The 20,847-nt window shown below is 44.1% G+C and overlaps 1 protein-coding gene across 1 annotated transcript in view; it reads left to right on the top strand.

The window, feature by feature from the left end:
- Window positions 1-20,847, top strand: part of ADAMTS7 (ADAM metallopeptidase with thrombospondin type 1 motif 7) — a 594,575-nt gene that overhangs the window by 75,685 nt on the left and 498,043 nt on the right. The gene's annotated exons all lie outside the window — the stretch shown is intronic.

The following is a 20,847-nucleotide window of genomic DNA, read 5'->3' as shown; positions in this document are numbered from 1 at the left end:
ATCGGTCTGATTTAGAGCAAGTTTGAGCTAAGAAGCATAGTTGGTTGGGTGAATGGTTGTAGTGTTGACTGTGAGAAGTATTTGTGTTGTGTGTCGGATCATCTGAGGTGCTCCAAACATGTGATCGTGACTTGATGCTGTCCAGATGCAAACTTTTGTCTTGAAATGAGTAAGAGGATAAAGTAGCATTTTTAAGTGACTGAGAACATACCTGTGTTGTCCCGGTCCTTTGGTATGAGTTTATTTGTATAGTCTGATTTGGTGCAGTGCTCCAGTACTCAAATTGTTTGGCGACATTCAATCTATTGCCCACAGAATGCCCCATAACATGTTACATGTATTTCTTTGTGCTACATTTCAGCATTTGACATTGTGCAGCCATTGCTTAATACTCAGGGGCAGATTTACTAGATTCATACAGAGCGTAATGCAGCAGCCACAAATGATGAGAATGAGAGAGCAGGAGAGCACCATATTTACAGAAATATGGCACTCTCCTCCCCTCTTCCTAGCGCCGGCACAGAAATGTGCGGCTATGCACCACTGACATACCCTTGCACCATAATGCAAAGTGGTGTTCATAAGCCTAGCATAGGTTTTGCACTGGAAGGATTCCCTTCCAGTACAAAATACAATGCTTAGACCAACTTGAAACCTTTTCCCTATTTGTAAGTGTGCTGTACAATGCAGCACACATACAAAGTCGAAAAAGAAAGGAGAAATGAAAGCATTTCTCCTTCATAGCGTCTATTTTAAATGGGTGCTATTTTCTCATGCTACTCCCTGTCTAGTTAGGTCTCGCCTTAGCCAGCGCATGCGCTATACTGGCGAGACATTTAGTAAGCGGGTTTTCGAAGTGCTACCCACATGCTTTTTCCAGCCACCAGCCTGCTGTTACGAGCACAAGCGCACGCGACGTGCACAGCTGCCATCTGGCTTTATCGCGTGAATCTGATCGCAATCACTTTCGTGGCGCGTGCGCTGGCACACAACTCCCGGGCTTCAAATCCGGGCTTTAAATCTGACGGCCATCTTGAAGAGATGCCATTCCCTGTAAATAGTAACAGTAGCAACAAAATATTTACACAGTAAAATGGAAAGAAAAGGACAATACACTCAGTATTTTGTTAAATAAATGTATGAACAAAACAGATGCATACATTTAACATAAGTAGAGAAACCAAGTTAATATTTACGATTTAGAAAAGGGGGTGGTGATGAACAGAGTGTCTGAGTTAAACAGACCACTCTTACCCAGTCCAAAGATCAGGGCTTGATCCATCACCGTTATTTATCTCACTGCCCCATCCCAGCTCAGAACCTGGCAATATGCAAATCAGTCTGTCCCTGGCCCAGTGCATCATGGGAACAGGGCAGACTAAACTACCAAGCCAATTCTTCACCAGAAAGGAGACAAGCTACCGGGGACCGGTTTCTGGCATTTCAGCCTTCTTCGGCCCGGCTTGCTTGAATCCTGATGGAGCAGTGAGAAAGGGACTCATGTCTGAGTATACCCTGCCACACCTATAGTGGCCAAAAACGATTTAGAAAAGGGGGTGGTGATGAACAGAGTGTCTGAGTTAAACAGACCACTCTTACCCAGTCCAAAGATCAGGGCTTGATCCATCACCGTTATTTATCTCACTGCCCCATCCCAGCTCAGAACCTGGCTATATGCAAATCAGTCTGTCCCTGGCCCAGTGCATCATGGGAACAGGGCAGACTAAACTACCAAGCCAATTCTTCACCAGAAAGGAGACAAGCTACCGGGGACCGGTTTCTGGCATTTCAGCCTTCTTCGGCCCGGCTTGCTTGAATCCTGATGGAGCAGTGAGAAAGGGACTCATGTCTGAGTATACCCTGCCACACCTATAGTGGCCAAAAACGATTTAGAAAAGGGGGTGGTGATGAACAGAGTGTCTGAGTTAAACAGACCACTCTTACCCAGTCCAAAGATCAGGGCTTGATCCATCACCGTTATTTATCTCACTGCCCCATCCCAGCTCAGAACCTGGCTATATGCAAATCAGTCTGTCCCTGGCCCAGTGCATCATGGGAACAGGGCAGACTAAACTACCAAGCCAATTCTTCACCAGAAAGGAGACAAGCTACCGGGGACCGGTTTCTGGCATTTCAGCCTTCTTCGGCCCGGCTTGCTTGAATCCTGATGGAGCAGTGAGAAAGGGACTCATGTCTGAGTATACCCTGCCACACCTATAGTGGCCAAAAACGATTTAGAAAAGGGGGTGGTGATGAACAGAGTGTCTGAGTTAAACAGACCACTCTTACCCAGTCCAAAGATCAGGGCTTGATCCATCACCGTTATTTATCTCACTGCCCCATCCCAGCTCAGAACCTGGCTATATGCAAATCAGTCTGTCTCTGGCCCAGTGCATCATGGGAACAGGGCAGACTAAACTACCAAGCCAATTCTTCACCAGAAAGGAGACAAGCTACCGGGGACCGGTTTCTGGCATTTCAGCCTTCTTCGGCCCGGCTTGCTTGAATCCTGATGGAGCAGTGAGAAAGAGACTCATGTCTGAGTATACCCTGCCACACCTATAGTGGCCAAAAACGATTTAGAAAAGGGGCTGGTGATGAACAGAGTGTCTGAGTTAAACAGACCACTCTTACCCAGTCCAAAGATCAGGGCTTGATCCATCACCGTTATTTATCTCACTGCCCCATCCCAGCTCAGAACCTGGCTATATGCAAATCAGTCTGTCCCTGGCCCAGTGCATCATGGGAACAGGGCAGACTAAACTACCAAGCCAATTCTTCACCAGAAAGGAGACAAGCTACCGGGGACCGGTTTCTGGCATTTCAGCCTTCTTCGGCCCGGCTTGCTTGAATCCTGTGCAGTGAGCTAAAAAACGGTGTTGGATCTAGCCCTGATCTCTTGACTGGGTGAGAGCTTTCTGCTTAATTCAGAGACTCTGTCCTTCACCACCCCTTGTTGTAAATATTTTTGTCCACCCTAAGCGTGGAAGGGTATTCTCAGATGTGAGACCCTTGCTCATTGCTCCATCAGGATTCAAGCAAACCGGGCCGAAGACGGCTGTAATGCCAGAAACCGGTCCCTGGGAGCTTGTTTCCTTCCCAGTGTAAGAATTGGCTTTTGTAGTTTGGTTTGCCCTGTTCCCATCATGCACTGGGACAGGAACAGACTAATTTGCATACAGCCAGGTTCTGAAACTGGGATGGTGCAGTGAGCTAAAAAACGGTGTTGGATCTAGCCCTGATCTCTTGACTGGGTGAGAGCTTTCTGCTTAATTCAGAGACTCTGTCCTTCACCACCCCTTGTTGTAAATATTTTTGTCCACCCTAAGCGTGGAAGGGTATTCTCAGATGTGAGACCCTTGCTCATTGCACCATCAGGATTCAAGCAAACCGGGCCGAAGACGGCTGTAATGCCAGAAACCGGTCCCCGGGAGCTTGTTTCCTTACCAGTGTAAGAATTGGCTTTTGTAGTTTGGTTTGCCCTGTTCCCATCATGCACTGGGACAGGAACAGACTAATTTGCATACAGCCAGGTTCTGAAACTGGGATGGTGCAGTGAGCTAAAAAACGGTGTTGGATCTAGCCCCGATCTCTTGACTGGGTGAGAGCTTTCTGCTTAATTCAGAGACTCTGTCCTTCACCACCCCTTGTTGTAAATATTTTTGTCCACCCTAAGCGTGGAAGGGTATTCTCAGATGTGAGACCCTTGCTCATTGCACCATCAGGATTCAAGCAAACCGGGCCGAAGACGGCTGTAATGCCAGAAACCGGTCCCCGGGAGCTTGTTTCCTTCCCAGTGTAAGAATTGGCTTTTGTAGTTTGGTTTGCCCTGTTCCCATCATGCACTGAGACAGGAACAGACTAATTTGCATACAGCCAGGTTCTGAAACTGGGATGGTGCAGTGAGCTAAAAAACGGTGTTGGATCTAGCCCTGATCTCTTGACTGGGTGAGAGCTTTCTGCTTAATTCAGAGACTCTGTCCTTCACCACCCCTTGTTGTAAATATTTTTGTCCACCCTAAGCGTGGAAGGGTATTCTCAGATGTGAGACCCTTGCTCATTGCACCATCAGGATTCAAGCAAACCGGGCCGAAGACGGCTGTAATGCCAGAAACCGGTCCCCGGGAGCTTGTTTCCTTCCCAGTGTAAGAATTGGCTTTTGTAGTTTGGTTTGCCCTGTTCCCATCATGCACTGGGACAGGAACAGACTAATTTGCATACAGCCAGGTTCTGAAACTGGGATGGTGCAGTGAGCTAAAAAACGGTGTTGGATCTAGCCCTGATCTCTTGACTGGTGAGAGCTTTCTGCTTAATTCAGAGACTCTGTCCTTCACCACCCCTTGTTGTAAATACAAGTTAATATTTAAACATTAGTATACCATGTGCTGGAAGAATATAACTCTTTCGTATAATTTAAAAATGTATTTAGCAGTGCTGTCTTCAATTGAACTTTTTACCTGCAACATTACAGAGTAGACACTATTTTAAAGGGCCTGCCATAATTCCCCAAAAGCCAGTATAGTTAAGCACATTTTGTCCGTCTTCACTGTTCTTGATTATAGAACTCCAGCAACAAATACCAAGACACCCAAGTGACGTCATGATACCAAGCTTCCGCTGTTGACTAGGCGGAATCAACCTGTTGCAGACAGCAAGAGGCGGATCTCACCAAGTTTGCATATTTGCTGGCAGCGTCGAAGTGCTGGCATGGATAAGCTAAAGTCTGTCCTTATCGGGTAGGACTATGAGGAGGATCGCGCTGGTATGACCGAGGTGAGCTCTATAGCAGTACTATTTACACCATATTGCCCGGGAGCACGATGTAAGGCATTCACACTCCCCAAGGCTAAGGCAAATGCGCATGAGCGGACGTTCTGTTTAATGTGAAAGCAACAGTGTATAGTAACATTGTGTAGTATCACAAGGCCCCCAACTATACTACCCACCCCAAGCTTCGGCGGAGCATGGGTAGCTGGTCGTATTTATTACACATTCACTATTACTCTTTGACCCTAAAAAGACGAGAACTTCCATTTTGGTGTCCATTTCGTAGATACCGTCTAAGTAATTTGGCTCACTGTTTTTTTAATTTGTTTTAATTATTATTATTATTTGGAAGAACTAAGACTGCAGGCTTAAATGCCATTTTTAATGCACAAGCGATCCTTGCATCTAGGCAACTAGCTTTGTTGTCTACTTTCAGAATAGTTTTTTCTCATTTGGCCTCAAAATGCGTCCTGTAATAAAAAAACAAGCACTGGCAAAGCCAACAGATCTTGCTTATGAGGGCTATTGCTTTGGCAATGCTTTGTAGCCAATCTGTACAGCAGTGCAGATGCTTTGCAGTGTGGCTAAAACTAATTTTAAATGGCACTAATACACAGCCAGGGCTAATGCACTTTTACACGATACTGCCCCTTACACTATCCCAACCATCAGATATCCCAATCTTCCCTCACACTGTCCCTTTCTACCTTCAGTCAAGCACTTCTATGCCCAAACGATCGTTCCCCTTTCAACTTAACCTCCTTCACCCAAACTGCACCACAACAACCTCTCCAACACTAAAACGACCCCATCTTCTCGCTACCCCATACTTTTAGACTACCCCCTCCACTCAAACTACTTCCTATTGTCAAAGAACTCTGCCTACAGTCAGATTATCTCCACTTACTACCTTCTAGAACAAAGTCACCCCTTCAAACAAACTACCCCTACCTTCATGCAAACTCCACCTTCAATCTACCCCTTCAATGCTGAAACTATCTCCAGTTGTAAACTATTCCCTTTCAACTTCCTCCCCAGCACCGAAGCCAGGCTAGCTTGAATTCAGAGGCAAAGGGAGAAAGGGACCCACATCTGGGCATACCCTGTCAACTTAGGGCAAACAAAGCAAACACAAGTGGATGATGGATGCCTTTGCTGGTTAAGTATCAATACATAGGTAAACATACACTACTGTAGATATAATTTTGCATGAGGGACAAAACATTAGATAGGGGACTTTGCAGTATATATTTTAAGAATAATTCTGGATGGACTTGTCTTATAACAGATACTTCAAAGTCATATCTAATATTTCTTGAACAACGGTTTTAGAAAACACGAGTAATCTGTTTAAGAGGTGGTTTTATGTCAAGACGTATTCCAAATGTAGATCAATGTCATCATGCAGCCTAGAAATGGTGATCACCATTTTCGATCTTATGATTTTTGTAGGACGTTTTCAATAGGTATTTAGTGGTATTTTAGGTCAGTTTATACAGAGTTCTTTTACAAGACTAAGGGGCATAGGGTACGAGGAAGTGGCGGAGTGAAGCATTAGAAAAACCAAATGAAGAGCAACCTGCATGCACTCAAGTACAAAAAATGTTCCAATTGAAACCAATGAAAATCCTCGATCAAAGTTTGGACCAATGCGTGCCACAAGGAAAAGGGTCCTGCAAAGCCCTTTCTTGATGAATGCCAGGGGATACTAGACGTGTGTCAAAGTAGCCTTGTGCACAGCGATTTCACTCAAAGGAGTGTACATCAAAAAGCTTGTTGGAGTTTTGTAGTTCAATAATTCATGCAAACAAATTATCCATAGTGTAACAATGAAAGAAATGGACCAGATGAAACATAAGTGTTAGTTCATTGTTCATTATTGTATCCAAATCATAATATCCAAGGACGATGTTAAAGTTCACAAGATCCAGGACATGAGAAAACGCACTTCAAATTTCATGAAATAACAAGTCCCAATGCATTTCGGGCTTATAGACAAAGCCCTTCATCAGGGGATCTAGAAAAACAACATAAATCGTAATTTAGACCTATGTATAAGACAAAGCAATAAGCATAATACTTGCTCAAGCAAGGAGGTGGTAAAAGAAGCCAAGCGTGAAGAGATACCTAATTAAAGGAAAGCCAAGTATTGCAAGGTGAAGTGATGAAAAAACGAACCTATATGCATGCCTACAAGCACAAATCTGGCGTGTGTTGACAAATGAAAAGGAAAACTGTGGCGTGTGGTAAACATAATAAAGTGGTGACTATCGTGAATTAAAACGAGTGCGCGGTACAACACTGCAAACGTTAAATAACCCGCCAAAGACGCCGTAGTGCTAAAAATGAAAAAGCGTGCAAGTGACTACAGCCAGTAAACAACGAGCATGCTCGGTAGAGCTTACACAGTGGGTGGATAGTTGAACGTCATCGCCGGTAGCTGAAAAAATGCAGAAGCGAGGCTTAGACATTTATCAACAATCCGGTGATGTGAGAATGAAACCTGAACGAGCGCGTCTCTTACCGAAGGAAGCAGTGCAGTCGTGCAGAGAGTGCCCACGGTGCCTTGCAAAGAATGAATGACAGCGTTGGAATAACGCCCAAGCTTATACATAAAAAGAGAAGAAGTCCCGGAAAAAAAGAGTAAAAAGTGTAAAAGGACCCAAGTATATGCACCCATGGTCGGCCATTTGTGAGTGGTGTGTAAAATAACACTGTGAATGGAAAGAAACCCTGTAAGTGAGAAAAGGTGGAAAAAAGTGGCCAGAAGGTCCAGAAAAAGCAACTAATCAAAACTGGAGGCAACATGAGTACACACATGAAATTCAAAATATTAACACAGTAACTGTCATGTCAAAATCCACAAAGCAATTAATGTGAATACACTGAATGTGTGCAAATGAACGAAATGACAACTATGCAGAAATACAAAATGCACATATGCAAGTCTGTTCAAAGAAAACAAGCCAGTTCGAATTTATCATTAAGACCCAAGGGGGTCAGAGTCTGCATGAACCAGATCCAATGCATCTCGCGTTGAGATAAGTATTTGTTGCAGTCCCTATCTGGACGTACATCTATAACTTCAAGTACCCCACATCTCAGTTGTGCAATGTTATGTTTTAGGGTGCGCCAGTGTTCAGCAATGGGGGAACTCGTGGTCTGGGTCCTGATCCGGCTCTTGTGTTCATTAATCCTTACCTTTAAAGGTCTTTCAGTTTTACCTATGTAGTACAGGCCACATGGACACTTGATGTAATACACTAGATGGTGACTAGTGCAAGTCGCATTAAATTTGAGATGAATAGGTTTGCCAGATCTAGGATGGTGAATCATGTTACCCTTGACCATATTGCTGCAGTTAGAGCAGTTCATACAGATCATCAAACCTTTGTGCGTGACCTGGGGAGTTGGTTGAGTATTCAAAATCTCCTTGAGATTTTTAGCTCTTCTGTAAGCAAACATAGGCGTGTGTTGAAATAGATTATTAAAATCCACTTCCGACTGTAGAAGAGACCATCTGTTGATTATAATGCTTTTCAACTGTGGTGATTGTAGTATTTGTCTCTACTTATTCTACACTATCTCTAACTGCAGCAATATGGTCAAGGGTAACATGATTCACCATCCTAGATCTGGCAAACCTATTCATCTCAAATTTAATGCGACTTGCACTAGTCACCATCTAGTGTATTACATCAAGTGTCCATGTGGCCTGTACTACATAGGTAAAACTGAAAGACCTTTAAAGGTAAGGATTAATGAACACAAGAGCCGGATCAGGACCCAGACCACGAGTTCCCCCATTGCTGAACACTGGCGCACCCTAAAACATAACATTGCACAACTGAGATGTGGGGTACTTGAAGTTATAGATGTACGTCCAGATAGGGACTGCAACAAATACTTATCTCAACGCGAGATGCATTGGATCTGGTTCATGCAGACTCTGACCCCCTTGGGTCTTAATGAAAAATTCGAACTGGCTTGTTTTCTTTGAACAGACTTGCATATGTGCATTTTGTATTTCTGCATAGTTGTCATTTCGTTCATTTGCACACATTCAGTGTATTCACATTAATTGCTTTGTGGATTTTGACATGACAGTTACTGTGTTAATATTTTGAATTTCATGTGTGTACTCATGTTGCCTCCAGTTTTGATTAGTTGCTTTTTCTGGACCTTCTGGCCACTTTTTTCCACCTTTTCTCACTTACAGGGTTTCTTTCCATTCACAGTGTTATTTTACACACCACTCACAAATGGCCGACCATGGGTGCATATACTTGGGTCCTTTTACACTTTTTACTCTTTTTTTCCGGGACTTCTTCTCTTTTTATGTATAAGCTTGGGCGTTATTCCAACGCTGTCATTCATTCTTTGCAAGGCACCGTGGGCACTCTCTGCACGACTGCACTGCTTCCTTCGGTAAGAGACGCGCTCGTTCAGGTTTCATTCTCACATCACCGGATTGTTGATAAATGTCTAAGCCTCGCTTCTGCATTTTTTCAGCTACCGGCGATGACGTTCAACTATCCACCCACTGTGTAAGCTCTACCGAGCATGCTCGTTGTTTACTGGCTGTAGTCACTTGCACGCTTTTTCATTTTTAGCACTACGGCGTCTTTGGCGGGTTATTTAACGTTTGCAGTGTTGTACCGCGCACTCGTTTTAATTCACGATAGTCACCACTTTATTATGTTTACCACACGCCACAGTTTTCCTTTTCATTTGTCAACACACGCCAGATTTGTGCTTGTAGGCATGCATATAGGTTCGTTTTTTCATCACTTCACCTTGCAATACTTGGCTTTCCTTTAATTAGGTATCTCTTCACGCTTGGCTTCTTTTACCACCTCCTTGCTTGAGCAAGTATTATGCTTATTGCTTTGTCTTATACATAGGTCTAAATTACGATTTATGTTGTTTTTCTAGATCCCCTGATGAAGGGCTTTGTCTATAAGCCCGAAATGCATTGGGACTTGTTATTTCATGAAATTTGAAGTGCGTTTTCTCATGTCCTGGATCTTGTGAACTTTAACATCGTCCTTGGATATTATGATTTGGATACAATAATGAACAATGAACTAACACTTATGTTTCATCTGGTCCATTTCTTTCATTGTTACACTATGGATAATTTGTTTGCATGAATTATTGAACTACAAAACTCCAACAAGCTTTTTGATGTACACTCCTTTGAGTGAAATCGCTGTGCACAAGGCTACTTTGACACACGTCTAGTATCCCCTGGAGTGAAGCATTAGCCATCATTGCTTAACGCCTCACTCCACCACTTCTGAAACACAAGGCTGCACCATATTTACAAGGATATGGTGCAGCCTTGCCTTTCCCCCTGTGCTGGCGCTACACTTCGCAGTGTTGCGCCAACGCAGGCACACTTGCACCATAGTACAAGGGTGTCTGACTATAGGGGAGGATGTTTATGTGTTGAAAGGTGTCCCTTCCTGCACTTAAACAATCCTAAAATACAATGTTTATACTTGTATGTGTGCTGCTTTAGGCAGCACACATGAAAATGTGAAAAAAATGTTTTTTTCTATTTACAGATTATTTATGTACAAGAAGGGGGACCTTCCTGTACACAAACAATCCATGGCAGTTTGCTTTTGATGTGCATTTTCTGATCTTTTCAGCTTAGAACGTGCATAGTTATTTTGTTTTCTTTCCAAACGTAAGAAAAGTTCCCCATATTTCAATGATGATAAACATTTCTTTGAAATATTAAAAGACGCAAGCACTTATAGAGTCTAAAAAATGGTCAACAATCTACTCAGTGAAATTGCACTGTATGAGAACAACAAAAAAGATTTTGGAATGTTTCTATATTGACTATTAGTAACATATTATTGCAGGAAACTGCACTGATAGAAGGTTATACTCTTGCTATAGAAGAACTATCATTTCTATAAAAGACCTCAGAGACCGTCCATTCCTTTCAGGCAACTACCAAACAGTAGATGAGTAAACTATTACTACACATAGCTTTCACTCCATAGAGGCCGTATATGCTGACCAACCCCCCACCCCAATACACTCATTGTTGCAGACAAGTCTTCATGGAAAGCACACTTTCTATAGACATCCAAGCCTCATTATCTCCCAATTTGCTACTAAACCCAGCATTCAAGTCCGGATTCTGAAGAACCATTAGATAGACAATCACTTTAAACAGAGAACCTTTGGCTTGTAAAGATGTCTGCACAGAGACGTGATTTTCTTCAGACGCCCAAGCTCCATAAGGTGGTGAAGCATTCACTGACTGTAAGAGTCCCCAAATAAATTATGGGCCAGTACGGCACGGCCGCTGCCCTCAAAATTGTGTCGCCTGGGTTCAAGTGATAGGCCCAGAACATGTGGTTCCTGCTGCTCCACCGCCCACCTTGCCCCCTGTGGCTATTGTTGGGAATACAAGTAACATTCTAAGTATATCTGTCAGAATTGATTTACCCCCAGAATCGAGTCCTTATGTTGTGGTCCTAGCTGGGGTACCTGAACACCTTAACACCAGAGAGGAATCCCATTAGTCTCTAAAAAACAAAGTTATAGCTTGGTTGAGCAGAAATAGACCGCTCCCGGCCCATACCAGTAGTAAGATTCTGCTAGTTCGTAGGGTAGCCTGGGTAGGACATAGAGAAAAGAATATCAAGGGAGACTGTGTGTTGGTTAATTTTTGCGATCCGCGTACGGTTTCTCATATCTGTGGGGGGGTGCAGTTAAATTTTGGGTCAGTAATACAATCCCTGCCACTGTCGTACTTCTATCCCTCATGCTCCTTCCGTCCAAGGCCAGACATTGAACGGAGCTGGAAGACGGTGGGGTCCTGTGGAGGGGTGGGTTACAATAGGGAAAGGCATGGAGTTCCACCTGTACCCTTTGACATGGGTACCCAAAATAGATATATCTGCTTGGACATGGTTGACTGACTGGAGCGAAGGGGCCTAGATTCTGGTGGGTCATCTAGAGGGAGCGAGCGGGTTGAAGGAGGTATGGGGACAAGAGGGATTTGCTTAAGTACTTCCAGTATCACAAGCATAGGGCTAAGCTTGTTGAAGATAGCTCCCCTCGCTCCGCATACTATCCACCAAATTTCAACTGTAAGCATCCCCGAATATGTAATAAATACCCCACCTAAGCCCCTGTGTCCCATTCTGGTTGAAGGTAGCCCGCCCGGCAGCACGCTCTCTGGCGTAGGAACCTCAATAGGTGGCCAGAACGAATTAACTCTGAGCACTGAACCGGTAAGGAAGGCAGGCATAATTAAGGTATTGTCGTGGAATGTGGCTGGCCTGCCAAATAAATTGGCTTGCCCTGACTGGGGATCCTTCGTGGATAACAACGATGTGTGTCTCTTTCAAGAGACTTGGGCCCGCGAAGAGCAGCACCGGGGGGATTTGCTTCATTCCACGTGCCAGCACTCTGGGGAGGGAAAGGCAGACCATCGGGGGGCCTCACTGTGTGGGTTGGTTCCCATTTGGGATGTACCGCATCGACATTAGTAACCCACTTGAGTGATGTCCAATGCGTGGTTCTCACTTGGGCTAACCACTTGAAGCTTGCCCTTATTAATGTTTACTCCCGTCCTGTGAGTATAGCCAGTGAGTCCAGGACTATTGAAGAACTTTCCAACTTTTTGCATACCCTCCCGAGTGACGTCCACCGGTTGGTAGGGGGTGATTTTGAGCCACTAGAGGGTTTGAAGGACGATGTCTTAGTGGCAGAAGATGATAACTGGTCCATTCCCTCGATTCAGGCCTCATCCCGTAGAGCATGGTTCCCTTTAGCCATACAGATCACGACATTAAACCACTCTCTACGAGCCTGCAATGGGCGTACCCCCTCTGATAGCCCAGCAAAATGTACTTTTATTAAACCTGGTCAGACGTCAAGATTGGATTATATCTTGGCAGAAACACGTTTATGGCCACTAGTTATAGATCTTAATGTAGCTGCGCGAGCAGAGAGTGACCATAATCCTTTGATCCTTGAGCTGGGCCCCCTTGGCATTGGCGGAGTAGCAGTTCGGCCCCTGAGGATCCTGCTGATAGACTCATTCTTACCAATGACAGGCGCAAAGTCAGATGGAACAAACTTGTTGACCACCCAGAAGAACTCTGTAAACTCTATAGCAGGATTGTCCCTTTATTTACTGAGGTAGAGGTGCTAATCATGCAAGCAGTACCTCAAGCCCACTTTGCCAAAATGCAGGCGCAGCCACTTGGACCTAGTTTCAAACTTGGAGGAGGTATTCAATCCCCTGAGAACAAAGAAGAGTATGAGGGCTAGATAGCACTCATGGTTCAATGCAGCTTGTAGGAGGGCTAAGTCTGAACTAGTACAGGCCCTAAAAGACAATACTGATAAAACTAAAATTAAAGCCAGGAGAATACACTACAAGTACATGATAAAATGTGGTAAGGAGGAGTGGGACAACCGTAGGTGGGCTAACTTATATATTGCCCTAAGAAATAAAGATGCACGGGAATTTTAGTCAATAGTAAATAATGGTTCGGGAGATCTAAAACCGGCGATTGAATCGAATATAGCTCCTGAAGCCTGGGAAAATCATTTTCGGGCTTTATACCAAATAGAGGACCAGCTTGATGCTCATGATTCTATAATGGTACATCCTGCTTTCAAACAACACCAAGAGATGGAGGCTGATTTTACACTTATTGAAGTATGCGATGCAATTTCTAAATTGGCCATGGGAAAAGTCCCAGGTCTAGACCAACTCCTGGGCGACCTTTTTAGGCATGAACCAAGGATTTGGGGGCTGTATTTCCTGATCCTGTTCAATGCGATCCTAGGAGGTATGGCGGTGCCCTGCACTTTGCTGGGTGCACAGATAGTTCCTATCTTCAAAAGGGGTTCTCCTCTGCTCCCAGCCAACTACAGGCCCATCAGCCTCATAGATGTTTCCCAGAAGATCTTTGCCAGGCTAATCCTGGACCGACTCCAGGATTGGATGGAGGACCACACAATCCTTAGCCCTTACCAAGCGGGGTTCAGGAAGAACACCTCTACTATGGACCAAATCTTTCGTCTTTTTTTATTGTTTTGGAAAACAGTAAATATAGAGGGTTGCAGCCTCTATATGGTGTTTGTCGACCTCCGCTCGTCTTTTGATCTAGTACCGCAGACGAAGCTATGGATTGTCCTCCTCGAATTGGACATACCAGTCCCACTTCTGACCATATTGATGAGGCTCCACGATGCGAACTTCGCCCAAGTCAGATGTGGAAAAAATGGTGCATTGTCGTCGAGATTTCCCGTTGGCAGGGGGTAAGGCAGGGGTGCGTGCTTGCACCGACCCTGTTCTGCCTCTATGTCAATGGGGTAATCTCGCACTTGAATGGACTACAGAACAATGATGCCCCAAAGTTGGCTGGCAGTAGGGTCCCCACCATCATGTTTGCTGATGACACCCTCTTGCTTTCTAAGTCCCCGATGGGGATCCAGCGCATTTTGGACGGTTTTGAGCCATTTGTAGACTTAGGGGTTTGGAGATCAACTCGCTCAAAACGAAGTTTATGATTTTCAACCCCCCAGTAACTACCTGTCCAGGTACATCAAGCCTTGAAAGGGTTTCGACTTTTGACTATCTGGGGGTTACCCTTAATGAGAATTTGACGTGTGGCCCTCAGCTAGTCAAGTCGGAACTAAAATTCTCCCAACTAGCTTGCGGAATTTTAAAACTATCTAATACCTCCTCGAACAAACCGGTTGCCCCACCTTTGGAGGTATATAAGACGCAAGCGAGGGGTGCGATTGTCTATGGTGGGGGAACTATGGGGATACTCATGCAGGCCCAAAATGATCAGGACAGAAAATAAATGTATAAGAAAGCTGTTGGCTCTACCTTCTAGTACTCCTCTCTTGCCCATCTAGGACTCAGGTCTATTGACGAGGTGTTAGCACTTAAACCGCTAAGATTCTGGCGTTGGCTGTGGGCAACCCCTGAGCTTGCAAATTACAGACAGGAACTAGCAGAACTACTGACCCTGCCTGGGGTAGGGAAAATTCCCTGGCTTAGATTTATAAAAAATGAATGTCGAAGGTTGGGATTACACGCTCTGTGGTCTGACCCAGAGAAAGGCTCTAAAATGATCACTAGAGAAAACTTCACGAAGACATACTATGAATACAAATATGCTACTGTTCTGTCTAATTCTGAAATCGTCACCTTAACTGCTTCCTTTTTAACTGTTAAAGATTTTTATTATTTTGAAGGATTCATGGATAAAATATATATCAATTTTTAGCTACGAAACTATACATACAGTGGCGATATGGGGTTTTACCCCTCCGAGCCCTGACTGATAGGTGGTTCCCAGCAACAAATGAAAAATGTCCTGGTTGCAACTGTGACAGGGAAAATGATCTGCACGTTCTCTTCTTCTGTCCAGCTTACAGTAAGCCCAGGAAGTACTGGCTTGTACCCCTGTGTAAGAACTCGGGTTTTAATCACTGTATGCATGCTTTTAGAGTTTTTAAAACAAACACAACTAGAACAATTGTGTTTTCCATTTCGCAATTTTTGGTAGGAATGTGGCACAAGTGAAGGTTTTTAATTAATGTAAACCAAACATGATGTGATAGGTTGGGTTTTTATATATATGTAATAATATTTGCTTTTTATAGTGTATCCCTTGCTACTATGGAGATTGTTTGTTCTTTTTTCCTTGGATTGTATGGAATTGGCATCCATGAATTACTGTTTTTTATATGCTGTGTATCTTTTATGGCGTACTGCCGAAATAAAGATTTTATGAATGAATGAATGAATTTATGTTTGGAAAATTTAAATAAGTATTTCTCGTCAGTTGGGATATAACGGGCTCCGGAACCAATCATCACTTGAACATCCACTCTATCAACTTGTTAGTACAGTAAGGGTTATTACTATCAGTAAGTTTCTGATTTCATATACTTCCACACTTATATTTCAGATACTAACTCAGTCAGTCAAAAATTGTTTTATTTAGACCAATAGTCTTTAAACAACACAGTTACACATCTAATCACCTTATCATAAAAAATTTTTTTTTTTGAAAACCTTTATTGGAAAATTAAGGAGATACATGCGCAAGCCCACAACCATTATGGCCGGCCGCAAAAACAGTCATTTAAAAACAGGAGAATCGTGGGCAATAGGTCAATATACAAACAGTATATTTCAAAGTACAATATAAGGACTGCGGGGTGCGCGATTTAGAATATGAGGTTTTCGTTTTTAAGTTTAGAAGAAGAGAGGGGGCTGCAACAACAAGGACTACACACCTTACATAGAGGACAAAAAAGAAACAGGGGGGACGTACCCCAGTTACAATCGGAGATAGGCTATGGCTACAGCAACTATACAATCGAAGCAGCCGCAGTGACAAAACTAGACAATAGCAACGGTACAAAAAGCGACTTTACCAAGTCCGATCCCCGAGAGCCCATCCCCAAGAACAGGAAACAAAGGCGTATTGTAATGCCGGAAATAGAGAGAGAAAGGAAAGGTGCGAGACCCAGAGACAGCCAGCCCCACTAAAGAGGAAGACCCTCCCAAAGCCGGAAAAGAGCGATAGGGACCATAGAACAAAACAAACTAAAACAACAAACCCTCCCCCCCCGCACCCGCCACCCTGCACCCCTGTAATGGCTACGGCCTGACCCACTAACAGGGTGCCTGTCGCCCCGGAACTGCCCCACAGTAGGGAAATTATAGAGAATGGAGGAGGAGAGAAGCGGACCCGCTCCAGGGCACCCGGTGCCCCTCGCCGGCAATTAAAACATATAGGTACAAGGGGTAATCATTGAGCAGGGTATAGACAGTCGGGACTACTACGAGCGGAGCGTGGCAATAGCACGCCGGAAACAGGATTGATCACAAAACAGTACAGTTCGCTCCCCAAAGCATCCATACCCACTATATTAACAACGTCGTGAAAGCGATATCCCTTGCAGCCAAAGTCACAAACAAAAATGAAAGCCAACCTATATCAGTCCCTTGGCCTCTCCCATACATGATATTATATCAGCACAGAATGTGAACTATAGCAGCAAGAATCAGATCAAAGGAACATGTCGCAAGGGACAGAGTCAACTTGGCGCAGCATCAAATAAGACAACGTATCGCGCAGCCCTCACATCCCCAGCACAAAGGACGATGACCCAGAGGGGAAACATTTATCCTTGTCCAGTCTTGCATAAAGTACCAGAACCAGCGACAGTACCAATCTCCAGCAAGTGCGATGGGCTAGACCTGGCAGTGAGACAGACCTTCCACACTCCATGCAACGACGCAACACAGGAGAACCACAATCCAATGTCCAAATACGGCAGGAACAGCACCAGGATCTCAAGCAACCGGTCGTTAGAAAAGGATATAGCAGCCAGGTCCAGGCTAGCGTCTCCGGAGTGTCCAGTGCATCCAATAGTACACGTATGGAAAGTCCCAAGGCACAGTGTTCCCGACCCACCAGCTGCAGTAGTAGGCGCCATCTTGAAGCATCCGGGCGCCGAAGACGGCGTCTCACCGTGCACGAACGGGTCAGCCGATCTCAGTCGCTCCACCGCGAGGTTCATGCTATCCAATTTGCCCCCCAGTGATAGGGCGCCCTGCACCAAGGTGTCATGAAGGGCAGCTAAAGAGGCCAGCAAAGCGTCAAGGTGCAAACCAGTTCCGTGCCCCCCGTGTATCTTGGTCACCTTCTCCATAGTAGCACGGGTCAGGGCAGGTCCGGTGTTGGGCCGTGGCACAGGCAGCAAGGCAGCGAGGAGTGTAGCTCCTCCGGCAGGGCCACCAAGATCAATCAAAAGGCACCGCTGGAGTCTGTGCAGCTGAAGGGCGGCTCGCAGGAAATTCGGGAGCCTCCCGCCAGGATCGGGATGGTTAGGAAAATACCTCTCGGCGGAGAGCAAGTGAAAATCGTGTCGCTTTATCCGTGTACACGGGGGCACAGTGAGAGTCTCGGCGCTCACGCGTAGGAACAGTCTGCCAATTTAAGCCTGCCAGAAAAACCGCCGCCACACGCCACCTCAGAGCTGACCGGTCCCTCCAGGCCAATGGTGGCCGTTGTTGTTCACTCGGGGACCAGCCTCACAAGATGGCCGAGTCCCCGGTCTCAGGGCTGCTGCGGGCCGCAAACGTCGCCGACCATATCTCGCCTCCAGATGCAGGCACGAACCTCGGGATTGCGCCCTCGGTGATCGGGCGCTTTCATGTCCCCGTACACTCCGTTTTGTCGCGTTAGTTCACGCAGAATGCGGTCCCGGGAGGAGATGGTGATCGGAGCCGAGGGACTGGGCGGCCATTGCGGTCGCCGGCTTGGCTCCTCCCTTTATCATAAACATTTAACACTTTAAATAATAAATTACAATTTTTAAAATCTCAAGGCCAAGCTTAAAATCTTGATCCAATACAATTTAAAAAAAGAAAAAGCCTTAATACATGAATACTCCTTCCTATGCATGTGATTAACAAGTTATATAAATATTGTCAGAATGCCTATTTTTTAAATTGGGTACCCAAACCTCTCCATTATTAGCTATATCACCGTTTGCTAAATTAAGATATGCATTTTCAATTTATTTATATGGGATTGACACATCTAGAGTTTCTCATGTAAAACCAAGAATAAAACAATAACATTTACATTTCTTGATTACATTTATACTATTTCATTTCCTAATAAAACTGCTATAGTAATTTATCTAGACACCTAATTCATTTCATTTATTCGAGCATGACTTTTAGACTGCAGTCATATACCTTCCAATAGCAATTGCACTATCCAGGTAATGCATATGTGTAAGAAGCTCTTCCGCCTGTGCTTGGTTCGTAATTCCGTATTTTAAAAATAGTGGTCGTAAAATCAATTTCCGCAAGGGCAGCACTTTTAAGCAATCCACTAACATGTCCAAAGTGTTGCATTTTGTACAGAGCTCGCATATACAGTTCCCATGAGGTTGGATCATTTCCATTTTTGTTTTCACATTTGTATAAAAAGGATTGACACCAATTCTTATTCTTAATAATTCACACCTAAGCCAGCGATTTGGTAAGATATCCAGATATGGAAACCAGTCTCCCTTCTGCCATGAATTTGACATAAATTGTACTGATTTTTTCCCACTTACATACTGCCAATCTATTTCCCGAGATAGTTCACTCCCTAATGACCTCAGCTTGCCCTTAGAGACCTCTACTTGAAGGGTCTGATGGAATAACTTCACCTTAATGTCCCTACAAACAGACTTCAGATTCTTTCTGACCCCTTTGGCCCATTTTAATTCCCTTTGCTGGATCTCATTTTTGCATCAATGGGAGACTTTCTGTTCCTCCCGTTGGCCCAGTCTTTTCCAGAATCTTATTAGAGCCACTTGGCCTATTATGTTCTAAGAGGTCAAACCCAACTCTAGTCTTAATGGCCTGTATAGTGAGGGACGCTGGTAGGGACATTAAGGTCTTAGTACATTTCCCTTCCTCTGCGTCCCACCCGCTTTTACCACTAATGCTGAGTAATTCGGCTCTGTATTGCAGTTGTGGCAATATAATTGCCACAAAGCTTTGAAGACTGGTCTATGCAATATATCCTCACAGTCCCAAGTGAATTTTCTCAAGCAACTTACTTAGGTAAGGGTCCTAGCATTTAGGGCCTCCAAGTGGATATGCCAGTTCAGGGACCTTTCAAACCAAATTCCTCAGAGTTTATAGTCGTTAAATCAATGGTCGATTGTGCAGTGAACCTCCTTGAAGCCACCTTGCTCTAAGGGAACTATTGATTTCAATACGACCCAGTCCTTCAATATTTCAAAAATTCGTTTTGCAAAACCTTTTTCACCCACATCTAAAAGGTTAATCAGCCTATAGTTTTTGGGGACCTTATATCTCCTCTCTTATGCATGGGTCTTATTATAGCACCTCTCCAGCTGCCTGGGAATTGCCCTGTGTCTAGTATGAAGGTGAACAGTCGAGATAAAAGGTCTGCCCACCACCCCAGCCAGGTCTTTATTATAATAGCTGGGAGATTATCAGGGCCAGCTGCACCGGTCAGATTTAAGCTTGATATGATACATTTTATATTCTCTACTGTGCTCTAATGACATCCTCCACCCCTACCCACTGGGTTCTACTTCTTTCCGCTGGCTCTTGTCCTTTACCATAAATTTCCTCCAAGTACTCCTCCCAAATGGCTTCCTCCACAACACAGTTCATCGCACCCTGAGTTTTCTTACATTTTTTGTTTCTATTGCTTCCAATAAACGACTCAAGCCTTTCTCTTTACATTTTCTTTTCTGGTTTCAAATGATAGTTTTATACATTTTCCTCAATTTCACAAGTTTACTATAACTTTCAAAATCATACTTTAATTTGAGATTCCTCTCCTCTTTCCTTATTAACCTCTTTATTTCCATACATTCCTCACTGAACCAATCCTTTCTCTTTCCATGGTTATCCACATTTATTTTGGTACTGGTTACAGTTTCTTTTACCTTCACTCTAAGGCACGGGACTACTTGGTTGATTATATTTTTATATCTCTCTAAATTTGGTCCCATCATGTTCTCCATTGTTATATTCTGTTGAAGGTTAGCCAATTTTGCCAACCTGTCATTCTGGTGGTGAGGCACCTTGGGTAATCCATTTGTAGGGGAATTATCATTTCTCGCAGGACCCCCTCCCCCCCCTGAATAAGTCTAAATTTAGAGGATCATGGTCACTTCCCCCTCCTTGTATTACCCAAAATCCCTTCATGTTTTCACTATTCTAGGTGTGCAGATACTAACTCACTATTGATAATATTAACTGAAGATTTAAAGTTTGTTATTGTATTGTATGACCTACTCTTTCAAATCTTGGCAAAATGTCCTTTTGTTTCACATTTTCTGAATGATTTATTGCCCTAATGCAGTATAATATACATCATTTACTATGTGCCTTTTCTAATCACAATTGTAACACATCAAGTCTGTCTTTTCAATACTTGTTAATGCTCTTGTGTCAACCAATCTGCCCTTCGCACCGCAACCATTCATAGTTGACACTTTTTTCTTCTACACCTGGTG

This window comes from Lissotriton vulgaris, chromosome 2_1 (genome assembly GCF_964263255.1).
Source record: "Lissotriton vulgaris chromosome 2_1, aLisVul1.2, whole genome shotgun sequence".
In the NCBI taxonomy this organism is placed as follows: Eukaryota; Metazoa; Chordata; class Amphibia; order Caudata; family Salamandridae; genus Lissotriton; species Lissotriton vulgaris.
Note: the sequence above shows the minus strand (reverse complement) of the source record. Positions and strands in the feature narration are given on the sequence as shown.